A 12,974-nucleotide genomic window follows, 5' to 3' on the forward strand; every position below is an offset into this window, starting at 1 on the left:
TGTGTTACCTTTAACCTTTTGACTTATTCATTAATCACAAATTAATTCTCCTTACCTTACATAACAAATAACACTAAAACTTGTAAATTATTGCATATAACAGGGAAATCGTTGCATCGCTGCCTAAACATGACGAGGTACGTTAGCGCCCTCTAGTGGGTGAAAACTTAGCCTTTATGCTTAGTAGCGGTCAGCAGCTATATGCTCCGTAAAACAACAAAATACATATCTACAGGACAAACTTTGTTACAAACCTTGTTCCCTCATCAACCAGGTGCTAAGAAACTGCTTTCGACTCAGTGTTGCACCTTAATAGCCGTTCTTTTTCCCATTCCCGTCCATTAACCATAGAGCACACCTTCTCTCTGTGCATTAAAACTCACGCTTCTGCCATATGGTTTACGCCACTTGATTTACGGCACCTTGTCGCTCTGTGACTTTCAAAATAAAAGCATTCACTCCAACAATATAATAGCCACTCATAAGTTTACAAAACACTTTACCAAATATTAATGAGGTCATTTACACAGACCACTTATGTGCAGCCCTGGTTATTTAGCTCGTCATATCGCAGCCACAGAAATTCTTTTGTCCATGAAACCATAAAGCTGCACTTTCTTTTTGCCTCATAGTCTGATTTGTCATAACTTTTCCGTTTTGTGGTAAGCTTTTCTTTGGCTGTCACTTCTTCACCCTGACCTGTCTTATTTGGCTCAGCAGAACTAAAATATATATCCTGCTGCTCTTACACACGCACTCACATAACGCTCAGCGATTCTCTGCGCGATCAACCTCTCACATGTTTAAACTTGCTGCGGGAGATTTCACTTGTCATGTTTGCGTAGTAAGCTAACGATTGATAAGACGATGTCAGAGGAATTGGTGCTCAAATTATGTCGCTCTCTATACACAGTTCACGCGATTGCAAAGTGAAAGCAAAAAAACAAGCGCAAATTCAAACGCGATTTCAATATGTCACATATTGACAGTGGCTCATCGATGCCAAAGACATAATTACCCAGCTACATTTCCGAAAGAATGCAAAAGCATTGACATATATTTTTCCTTCCTATGATAGGCCGACAGGCAGGGCAGAGATAGATTTTGGTAGCCTGACTGGAAAAATCGCTAGCTCCGGGACGTTGGGCTAGCGATTTTGCGAGCCCTGTATCTGATTGAGGAATCACTCATCTTTGGAAAAGAGAGTTTATTACAGAGAAATGCATGGGGCTGGACGGCCAACACGTTAACGAGCTAACTGCGCTAACACACTAGCTCCCACCCATGTAATTGAGCATTGCATGGCACATCCAACATACTGTTTTACTTTAGTCCATGACGCGCTTACCTTCAGGGTCATACGTCACATGAAAACCAAAATAGTTCCAAACGCCAGATCTGAATGAGGGTGGGGGAGGTTCAAGTTGCCATGTTGCAAGGAGAGCTTAACTTCTGTCTCGCTAGCTTGCCTTGCGCTCAGTGAATCTGCGTTCGACTACTCCGCCTAGGCTGCACTGTCGAGCGCAGATCCACTGAGCGCTCAACACAGACAGCATCGTCAGAAGGAAAGTTGATCAAATAAATTAAAAATTTTGTATTGTTCGATACATATGCGTACCGAACCAAAAGCACTGTATCGAACGGTTCAATATCGATACGAGTATTGTTGCACCCCTAATGTTTATATATAAATATTTACGGTGGCCCCTAGAGACAAAGCACGTACAAACTCCAAAACACATTTCTAGCGTTAACTGAACTTCCAAAACAGAGCTACCTAGATCACTTCAATTACGAGAGATGCACGAGAGAGAGGGACAGAAAAGGAAAAAAAGCCCCACGGCTCGCGATAAGGAGTCGGCTCACGGCGTTCACTTCAAAGACCCGGCTCTAAGAGCCATTTCGTTTGCCACCGACACATCACTACCAGCCACAGCCTCCAGGTAGCATCACTTACCTTTATCTCCTTTTCCAGCCACTAGGTGGGGCACATGTAATCATTTTTGGCACCTACTGTGTGATTAAACTTTTCTTTTATGTAGACAAAGGAAGAAAATAAAAGCTGGGAGAAAAGTGAGGAAAAACAAGTCAGGGTGCACTCTTCCACCAGTTCGGAGTTAGGGGCAAATGTTCACAGATTTTCACTTCACTTCGGTCTGAATGCATAATAATTGTTTGACAGTTAGGTGTTGGTCAAACCCAGGTTAGGAATGGATTATTGATTCTCAAAGATGGCTAAATCAACATGTGTATATTTGCTCCTGGCCAGTAACACAGAGTGGAGCAGGGAGCAGTCACTGCAGAGGAAACACCAAGCTTATCCCAGCTGCCACAGGGCGAGTGGCGGGGTACAGCCTGGACAGGTCACCCATCTGTTGCCGGGCTCCTATTGAATAAAATTATAAAACAACTGATTGGCACTTGATAGTGCCTTGCACATAGATATTTATGGATGCAGCTTTCTAACCAAATCAGCTGATGGTTTTGAGGCTTAGAAAAACAAACAAACAAAAAACAAACAAACAATAGTAACGTCATGGTAACAATGCGATTTGTCTTTAAGAGAATTCATAGTTGTTGACCAATGCAGGTACATTAGACTCTGTTATACACCGTGTATTAGCTGCTCGTGCTTTTCATAAACGTTAAAAAGGTGTTGCATTTAAAGTGTTTTGATGTAGTGCTTTTCATTGTGCAGGTGTATATCCTTTTGGCTCTGTTCTTTGAGACCTGAGTGATTCAAGGACCGAGAGACAAAAATGCCAAGAGAAAGATCTTGTGCACATTGCCCGAGGCCGTGCCAGTTGCATGTGACACTTACAGTTAGATTACATTTTAAATCAAGCAATCAAGATGTGATTGATGTGCAGACCATCAGCTTTAATTTGAGGGTTTTAATAAAAGTATTGCATAGACTGTTTTGTTGTTTTTTTATAAACAAAACAGTATAAACTGTATAAACCTGTTTATACGGTTGGGGAAACCTGCAGTCAGCTGAGACTGAAGAAGTCACTTGGATGAGTGACGAAACGTTTCTCCCACTGAAAACTCTACGTCCAGATGAACAGAATCAACCTTTTGGGATTTACTTACCTGAACGATTGAGCATGCATCAAGACAGTAAGAAGGACAGAATCAAGATGTTTGCTCATGTTGTGACTGTAATGAACGCTGCTGCCTCTATGGGGCGTTACTGAGCAGTCCTAATGTATTTTACTGTATGTTACTCAGCAAATGAATTTAGTGTTGCAGTGTCTTAAACCTGCTGTTTGGTGGTTCATGAGCAACACTCAGCTGCTCAGTACAACACTGCCCCCATGTGGATGCAGGTTGCTTTACAGGTGAGGATATCGTCCCAAACGATGGGGCACAGCCACTGCATGTTGAAATATTGGTTATGTTTTTTTGGGTTTTTTTAGGGAGAAATAAATAAACAGTTTACTGTTGCTATCAGCGGCAATCATTATTTAACTAAAAATTCCATCTTTTTTATTATTAATAATTTTTCCGAGGTGGTGTGTCGCAAAAGGTTTGAGAAAAGCTGGTGTGGGTGTGTTATGGCCCACGGTAATTCTCCTTCTCTCTTCCATGTGGCCCATAATTTGTCCATTTGTATTTCCTGGTGCCTTTTCCTGAACAACTACACCAAGGATCTCCTCTGCTGCTTAAAGAGCCTGCAGGCTGTGAGTGAAGGTGGCTGTGATTTGATGGGACGAGCTCACTGCTGTGTGCGTCTGAGCCAGAAACACTTTAAAGGACCTTAAAAATGACCCTTTTAAGGTCCTTTGCTTGGGCGCATTGTTTTTTCCTTCTGTCTGTTCTAGAAGTGGAAACTTATCTTCACCATCAGGGTGCGATTGACATGCAGACTTTTAGCTTTAACTGACGGCTTTAACAAAAGTATTGCATTAACTTTTTAGGAGTTACACTCTTGTTTATACATATAGTCTCACATTTTCAGATGCTCAGAAGTAATTGGACAAATATACAATTTTACAACCCCGCTTCCAAAAACGCTGGGACGCTCTGTAAACTGTAAAAACAAAATGCAACCCCTTTTTTATTTACAACTGAACAAAGAAAACACATCACATTTTTAAAATGAGAAAGTGTACAGTAAAGCTAAACTATGAAGATTAGCATTATCTTGTCAAAACATGCAAGAACTTCCCTGGAAACGCTGTCGTCTGGGAACTGTGTATAAACACAGTTCCTTTATCAGGTATCTGTAGTAGCTTAAACAACATTCAGCCCAGACTGAAATACAGCACAACTAAAACTAAAGAGGACAGGAGATTTATAGAAGCACCTCGAGGCGAGGAGTGCTCTACTGAAGGAAATCTGGTTTGCTGAGTCAGAGACTTCCTTTAAGTTGTCTTAAAACTTTCACAGGAAAGTGTTCCTGATTTTACTCATGCTTGAACTTCTCTGTCTCTATTTCTTTTAAGAATCTGTAACTTTCATTGTGCTTCACTGGTATTTATAGACCTTATCTGAACATTGTGGTTCACGACAGAATTTTACACATTTCTGTAGATTCCTCTTTTATTTTGAAAGGATATCTTTCTGTGTTTGTTTGTTTGTTTGTTTTTACTTTGTCTTTTTCTATTTTTTTTACTCTCATCGGTTTCTCCTGTTCTCACTCTGCTGCCTGTTCTTTTTTTTCTGCCTTGGTGGATTCATTGTTTTTGGGTTTGTTTGTTATTTTTCCTGTTTACTATTTTTCTGCAGCTTTGAATCATCTTAGTATTAAATCCCCCCCGCATTTGGATCCTTGTTGGAACTGCTGCAAACCTTTGATTCATGCGAGAATCAAAGACAGATAATTTGGTAAACCACTGTTACTGCGTAACAGCCAAGCAACTGGTATGATCCCCAGGTCATGGTTTTTGTTGTATGAGCTGTATCTCATATATCTGTCATAGCGACTGTGAGACCAGCAGATATCAGAATACTTTATTTATCCCAAAGGAAATTATGTAATCAGTTATCTGTACAACTGATTACCAGAAAATTACCAATTTCAGTAATGTGTTGGACAGTGAGACATCTTAAAAGTGCCTCATTGGTACAAAACAGACACAGGAACGGCAGAGCCGACCTTGTGCAAATTAAACACGCCCAAAAAACACTACAAAACTGTAGTGTCTTAATTCCAGGTTAATACTTCAGGACAGTAGATACAGTGGGAGTAGGAATGGGAATTGATAAGAATTCCAAATCCAATACTGACATCAGTTATGATTGCGATTCTCTTAGATTCTCATTAGCTCCACTTTGAGTCACCACCATCTCTTAGCAGCACATCAAAGACATTCATGTAAATTAATTATAAGTTTTGTGTTCAAATGTTTGTGCGAGTTGGAGGTAGTTCCCTTCATTGTTGTGATCCGTGTTGGGGGTCGTTATTACACAAGTTACACAGAATGCCTGAAATGCCTTTTCATATAATTAGCATTTAACAATATTAACCTATGGGCTACAGTCCCTGTGAGGACACACCACATGATCTTTGTCTTAGTATTTTAGGTATCAACACAAGGCAAAGATGAAAACCAGCACAGTGACTTAAAAAGGTTAACTGCAGTGATTCTACTGTAGAAACATGAACAGGTAGAAACAGAGGCTGCACCCTGACTGCTAATCTCTGCTGTTGTTACTGTGGAAGTTCAGGGTCTGGCTGCTGCGATGGGGTCAACATTCACAGCATCACTCCGGGTTTCTGGCTAGCTTAGCATTAGCATGCTGTCTGTGCAGGTGCTTGTAAAGAGTTGTGTTAGCAGTATAATGCAGCTGTTTCTGTTCTAGATGCAGTTTTCACTTTACCAACGTGCTCTCGTCCTTATCTGTTGTACGAACATCTGTTTACTGGATGCTATGTAGAATAGATACACTGCATATATCCTGGAAAGATCACTATCACATAGCCACTGGCTTACATGCAAATTTAAAATCACCAATTAACCTGCATGCATGCCTTTTTAAGGAAGCCCGAGTACCTGAAGAGAACCTGCACAGGCCTCGGCTGGCCAGTGGATTCAAACCCAGGCAACAGTGCTAATCCATTGTGAATGTTTAACAATGAGTCTTCTATATAAAACAGAATTTGAGTACTGGGTTTGGACGTGAGTCATGTAAACACTCACTTCCTGCTGTGAGAAATTAACCTCCATCGGGCTGATTAGTTTCTTGTCTGGTTTCTTTCACCCTCACGACTCCTCCCTTGCTGTCCGTCTCTGAGTTTCTTCACACTGCCATCAATTACTCCTTAATGACCTAAATCACTTCTTCTCACTCCCATCTCTCCACCCACGAGCCTCCGATGGCAGCCCACATTTCTCGCTGAGGGAAACTCGCCCTGCAAGATGTTGTCACGACGACTGCATTTCTAATGGCGCCTGGGGCGCCACCACAGCAACCAGTGACTCCAGTTTGTTTGGGTTCATTAGTAACGGTGGTCATAATGTGGAGAAGAGCTCCAGGCGACAAACATCTTAACTGCAGACAGATCATTTAGCAAAGTTTAGAGCTGAACTGGCAGGCGGTTTGCTGACGCTCGCGTCATTCACGCTGACTCATTCCTCTCCGTGTCTTCACCCTCAACATCAATACAAACATTCAGCCCCATTTCTTAGTAGCCAGCGTGAGTCTGCAAGAGGAACCAGAGGGGATTAGACCAGAAAATAGAAAAATGATAATCCCTCAATTGAATTTCATCCTCCTTTTGAAAACACCTGCTTATGTAAAGAGCATGTATAAGTGTGTAAACCTCCTCCACTGTCACACTTGGGATCAAATTATTAACATGAATAAGCCCCAAAAAATGCTTCCATGTTTTGCTCACTCTTCAGACACAAAGATCACAGATGTCAGAGATGATGGTGCTGACGTTTGTTTCAGGAGCAAATCAAACCATTTTCAATTAAGAGAGTGGGAGGTCTGAGTAAAGTGTGTGTCCGTGTGTGTGTGACGGAGAGGGCTTTATAAAAGGTCTCGAGATTGAATCTGAAGTCAGTTTAGTGTCTAATCAGCCGAAGTACTGCAGTCGCAAACACGGGAAATGTAAGTACCTCTTTAAGAGTCGGATTACTTTAAAGAAGCTTTTAGTTAATTTTTGTTTCATATGATAGTTTTTTAGTTTTTAATTTGATTCATTTTTTTGTACTTAAATGTTGCTGGTGTTTATTTTTTCTGTGTCAGTCAAACAGTTAAAAGTAAATTGAACTTTATAAAATTGAAATTGATATGAAATCCAGATTCATTTAAAGAAAACTGAAGCAGTTTCTTGTTGTGGACAGACCGACCCAACGTGGACGAAACAGACAATATCGGGAACGTTTGCATGCTCGTTTTACGTGTTTTTTCTTTTTTGTGTGTTGAACCCGAAGCCCAGATGGAGTAGGATCCATCAGCTTGATTTGTCTTTGACTTTGGGAGATCATTAGCTCATCATGACTTACCCGTCACACCATTCTCTGCATACAGCCGATCTTCCAGCTTTGTGAAAAGTTTGTAGTTTGCTTCGAGGCAGAAAACAGCAGCTGTGTTCATTCTGGATTCTGATGCTGGGGGAAAAAATGAATGGCTGCAGAGGAATCAGATGTGTGGAGAACTCTTTGTTGTTTGTAGGTTCACAGAATTATCTCTTTGTGAGGTAGTGGAAGATAACTTGGTTGCATCCACTAATGAAGCCAAAAATATCCTCCAACACTTAGAATCAGATTCATCCAGATTGTCCACATCATCAAACATTAAAACACAATCAAAACCTTCATAAACGATGCTTTGTGTTCATATTCTACAAGCACATTTATTTCTGGTATTTTTCAGGCTGATTACTGTGCTTTTATATTTACAGGAAATGAAAGAAAAGCAGATGTAAATAGCATATTCTGTAAATATAAGTTGTTCTTCTTAGCAGACACCTAAAGTAATATCTTATATTTTCTGTATTGTTATATTTCAGTGACTTGCATAACTCAGTGGTTCCATAAGAAGTGGTCAGGACCTGGTAATGGGTTAAAGGTCTGTTGGCAGCTATCTAAATAGGGCAAGGAGTGCGTTACAGGTTATTATTTAGCAGTTTATTTGAAGACAAGTTTTTAAACTCTAATCAGAAAATACGATAAGCTTAAATGGGAGGCTTATTCTCATGCAAAAGTCTTTGCATGTTCCCATGTTCTCTTTTCATTCAGAAGAACTTGTTAACTTTAATTTTAGCTGCATTTCTGTCTGCTGATTATCTTTGAGTAGGGATGCATCCACAGATCAGCACATTTCTTATTGAGTGTCACTTTTCTCATGAGACTCATGGGCTCCTGATTTGAGAGCCAATCAAAAGCTTGGACATTGTCTCAGTATGCGGATCGTGGGGATTGGGGATAAAAATGTGGCGCAGTTGCTGAATAGACTCGGGCACCTAATCATAGCCACAAGAAAAACGCACTCACTCGCTCACACGTACACCGCTGAACTAAACATTTCCACAGTTTACCTGACACACAAGCACGAGAACACAAATGTCAGATTCAGTCTGACATTTATGTGATGTCATAATGCATCACTCCATATAGTGCAGCTAACCGCTGCGAGTGGGCATTGTGCTCCTGCGTGCTCTGTGCAGGCCTAAAACACACCGAGGATTTCCAGCAGCGCTAAAGTGTCTGAGGTGCTCTACTTCCTGCTGTGTGCTGCATGTCAGAGGAGACCACTGTGGAAAATGCCCTTAAACGATTCTCCTGCAGTTCATGTGTGAAAACGACTCATCTCTGCTGAAGAAAATTTCATTTTCCTCGGTTTGTTGAGCTTGTGCTCCTTTTTCCTGGGAACTGGTGGATGATTTTTATCCATAAAAAAGAAAAATGTTTCCAATAAATAAATAAAGTAAATGGGCTGGTTCTTATAGCACTTTTCAACTCTACCTAAGCTCTCAAAGTGCTTTATGTAGCATGTCTCATTCACCCATCCACACACACATATATACAAGCAGTGTTTTCTATGTCTGGATGGGTTTTTTTAATCTAACATTCCCATAGATGAACCCATCAAAAGCAACTCAGGGTTCAGTATCACCAACCTTCAGCAATAGCTGATGTGCATTCAGAAGGTTTGTTTTTTACCTTTCGTATGAGAGGTTTTAATGTGTTTTGTCTTTGCTGCTGTTTTCATGCAGAAGATGCAGACGTCCCACAGGCCTGTGCAGTGGCTCGCTGTCATGCTTCTTGTCATTGTTACAACAGTCCAGGGCCAACAAAGCGACAGGTGGTCTCACTGTTCCCACTTTATTTCAGAGTTTATGAATAATAACTATTACTTATTTATTACGCATTTTCTGTTTTTGGTGTCACTTTGAATCTAAAACAGTTTTCACTCATTTAAAATGTATTCATGTGCTAAGAGATGAATGGACCCAGTTTGCTGTGCTGCGTTTGCGGCTCTGATTTTGTTTCCATAAATGAATCCGTGTGTTGGATAGAACATGTCATTGATGGTTGCTGCATGAACTTTGAGACTGTGCGCTGACCAGCAGCTGCTTCCTGCTGTCTGTTTTCTTTCTGCAGTCGCCGAGCTGTGACCGAACACCAGCTGATGCACGACCGCGGCCGAACCATCCAGAGTCTCAAGAGACTCTTCTGGCTGTCCAGCGCAATTGAGGGTCTCCACACAGCACAGACCCGCTCTGCTGCTTTCAGCCCCACAAAGGTCTTAAATCTGACTCTGAATCCAGAGCTGATCCCTGATGATGGAAACCCCCAGAATGCCCAAGTCAGGAGCCTCCTGAGAGACTTCTCTAATCTGTACCTGTCAAACGGAGACGACTAACAATGCACAGAAGCAAAACATGAAGCTGAACATATATAAAAAATTTATTGTATCAATTGTTTGAATAATAAAATGCACAAAAAGCACAACTACAAAATCATCCCGAGTGCCCAAAGCACCCATTCAGCTGCAGATGTGTCTCAAGTGTTTAAAAGCAGCTGTAAGTTTAAGTTTAGTTAATAGAGCTGCATGAAAGTGTACCAGTGGGTATAGTGGTAAGGTTTCAATGTAGGACTGCATACGTCTATATGACTGCATAGGCTTTAAAAAATATTTATTGGGGTTTTTTGATGTTGTTGTTTTTTAATCATGACTGAATATCACACGTTAAGGCAAACACGACAAATTATCTAGAAAACGAATATAAAACTTGTGGGTTATTGCAGACTTTTTTCAATATGCAGCTTTAGTTTTAGGACCAGCACATTCATGTGTTTGAAATTTCATAACTGCAGATGATGCCTGGAAAACCCAAAGTCACAACAGACCAAACTGTGACAGATAAAAGATACATGATTTAGTCTGTTATATATTTATTCATGGAAAAATACGCTTTTTTTGTTCAGATATTTTAAAAAAAGTCATACTTATACTAAAATGGACAGTTTAAATTGTGACGTTCTTTTTTTGACCATTTCCCTACAGCTGGTTACCTGGTTAAGTTGAATAGGCTTACTTTTTGTAAACGAAATGCTGTAACCCTTTAGTTTTCAAATTTGGGAAAAAAAATGACCACCTGGTAACAGCAAGCATATATATTTAAAAGACTATATGCAGATTTTTCCTGTATAAATTCTTTGAATTATAAACACATCACCCCCGATATATAAAAGCTATAATAGGTCACCCAGCTCTGCTACATATTTCAGCTCTCATTCTTGTCCATCAAATGCAAATATACAAATTTTTGTTTCGGCAGAAAGATGGCGAAAGTATGAAGCCTAGAAAAAAGTGTGGGACAGAGACACTTTCAGAACCCGCACAAAGGCATGTAGCAGTTTTAAAGAACCTGATCTGGATGAGAACCAAAATTTATTGGGTTCTTTTAAATAGTTTTTATGTGATTTTGCTGGCAGAGAAGCAGCATGGGATTCCCAAATACATTTGGGAGAAAACAACGCTCCTACTTCAACAAAACTTAAATTGCGTAAATTGGTTAATTTGTTTTTTTTTAAATACCCTCTTTAATGTCCACCTTATAACATAAAAATAGCATTTTAATTATGTTATCTTCTTGTAATGTTAAAAGGTCCTTGAAGCATTAGACATATTTACATACCTGCAGCTATGCCTTTCCCACACCTCAGTAGTGCTTTTTTTTTTTTATCATTAACTGAAATGTTTTCAGGTTGGTCTCTTTTGTCCTTTATTGTGCTGCTTTGAGCAAATTTGCCTGATGCACAACAGTGTTGTTGATTTTTTGGAGGTGTCCGTTGCTCTGCATCCTACAGCTGCCCATAGCATCCCTCTCTGCACAGTTTTTGCAGGGAGTCTAACCTGAACTTAACACGCATCGTAGCACTGTGTGCTATGATAAGTTCTGAATAAAGAACCCGAGAAAGTAAATGCAGAGGTAACAGCAAGCTTTAAGTCGAACAGAGTAACAGAAAAATTGAAAAAACTAAGCTGAACACATTTTGAGACAGCAGCATCGCACAGGAACGCAGCCAGTCTGACAAAAGCAAAGGCAAAACTATTGAAAACCACACAGAAAGACGCAGACTACAAGGAGACCACAGAGATTTAAGAGGTGCCCCTGAATGTAAGCATCTCCATCCAACGATTACAAAAAGTCCTATTGTCCAATGAGTATTATACAGTAACCAAGACCCAGACAAAGATGTGTTGCCTAACAAAACAAGGATGTGGCTGCAGGTGAAGACCATGTTATATGTACAGCAGAAAAGGCTGCTGTAATTGAACATAACTCTCTATTGAGAGTTATGTTCAATTACAGCAGCATGGTCTGATTTAACTCCTATACTGAAAGCTGACTGAGGATTTTGACTTTCAGCCTTTTCAGTGAATTCGTGTTACAAAGTGAACGATTACAGACACAAAAAAGCCTGCAATACAGGAAGGAATGAGGGGCTTTAGGCTGCAGTTACTACATTCAAGAAGACTGATGCAACTGTGTAAGAGGGAGAGGAAAGGAGGGAAATGATGACTCCTTTAGATCTTATTGCAAATATTTGAAATCATTTGCATTTGGCTTTGTGCAACTTTTATGCAGCTGTCAGCATGTTGGAAAATGCGCATGGTCATTGTGCTTTTCTTGGCTGCGTTAGACCAGTGCTTTGTGTAAAATAAAATCAGTGCGTTGTGGTTGGTTCAGTTGTGAAAATGCAAAACTGTGTTAAGTTTAACATGTCATATAGTGCAGCTTGAATTTACCCAGAGTCTCAGTAACATTTACAAATTTGTGTGATCAGTGTATAAAGAAATGTGCAAGTATGTATGCAACACTAATCTGAATGCCTGCAATTTTACCTTGTGAATATTTATATTAAACTAAGTGGTGCACAGTTGTACACACGGTCTGTGTCAGCTTACTGCTTAAAGGGGACTCGTTATGCTTTGTCTCATCAATCAGTGTCGCAGACTTTACCTGAATCTGAGCAGAGAGCACAGAGTTCATCCTGTTCATCCTGCTAACCTGGTTCAGGTTTTTCCTGGTACCATACCTGAAACCAGGGACTGTGCATTGTTTCAGGGCTGTGCAGTTAGTGTTAGATGTCAAGTCTAATCTGTCTTTCTTGTTCCCGAGTGTAACCTGTTGTTTGCACCTTGTCACAAACCCTCTGTATTTCTGTCTCTAATCTCATGATTAGAGACTTTTACAGTGATAAAGGAACCTCCTCGCGACTGTTCTTGACTCGGTTACAGGTGTGAAGGGTTTTTCTTAACCCAGGAAAGAGTTTTGGAATCATCCACTTTAGGTGTCTTCTGTGGTCTCTGAGGCATTTTGCATTCAACACTTCTTTGGGCCTCATACTGTCAAATACCAAATTGAGTTAAAAATTCTGTTGCTTACCTTTAAAATCATAAACAATACTGCACCGTGCTACCTCATTGAACTCCTTAGTGCCTATATCCCTAGGAGAGCCCTAAGATCATCGGGACAATTACTCTTAGTGCAGCCTAGATCCCGG

This window comes from Rhamphochromis sp. 'chilingali', assembly GCF_963969265.1.
Source record: "Rhamphochromis sp. 'chilingali' genome assembly, chromosome: 9".
Lineage (NCBI taxonomy): Eukaryota > Metazoa > Chordata > Actinopteri > Cichliformes > Cichlidae > Rhamphochromis > Rhamphochromis sp. 'chilingali'.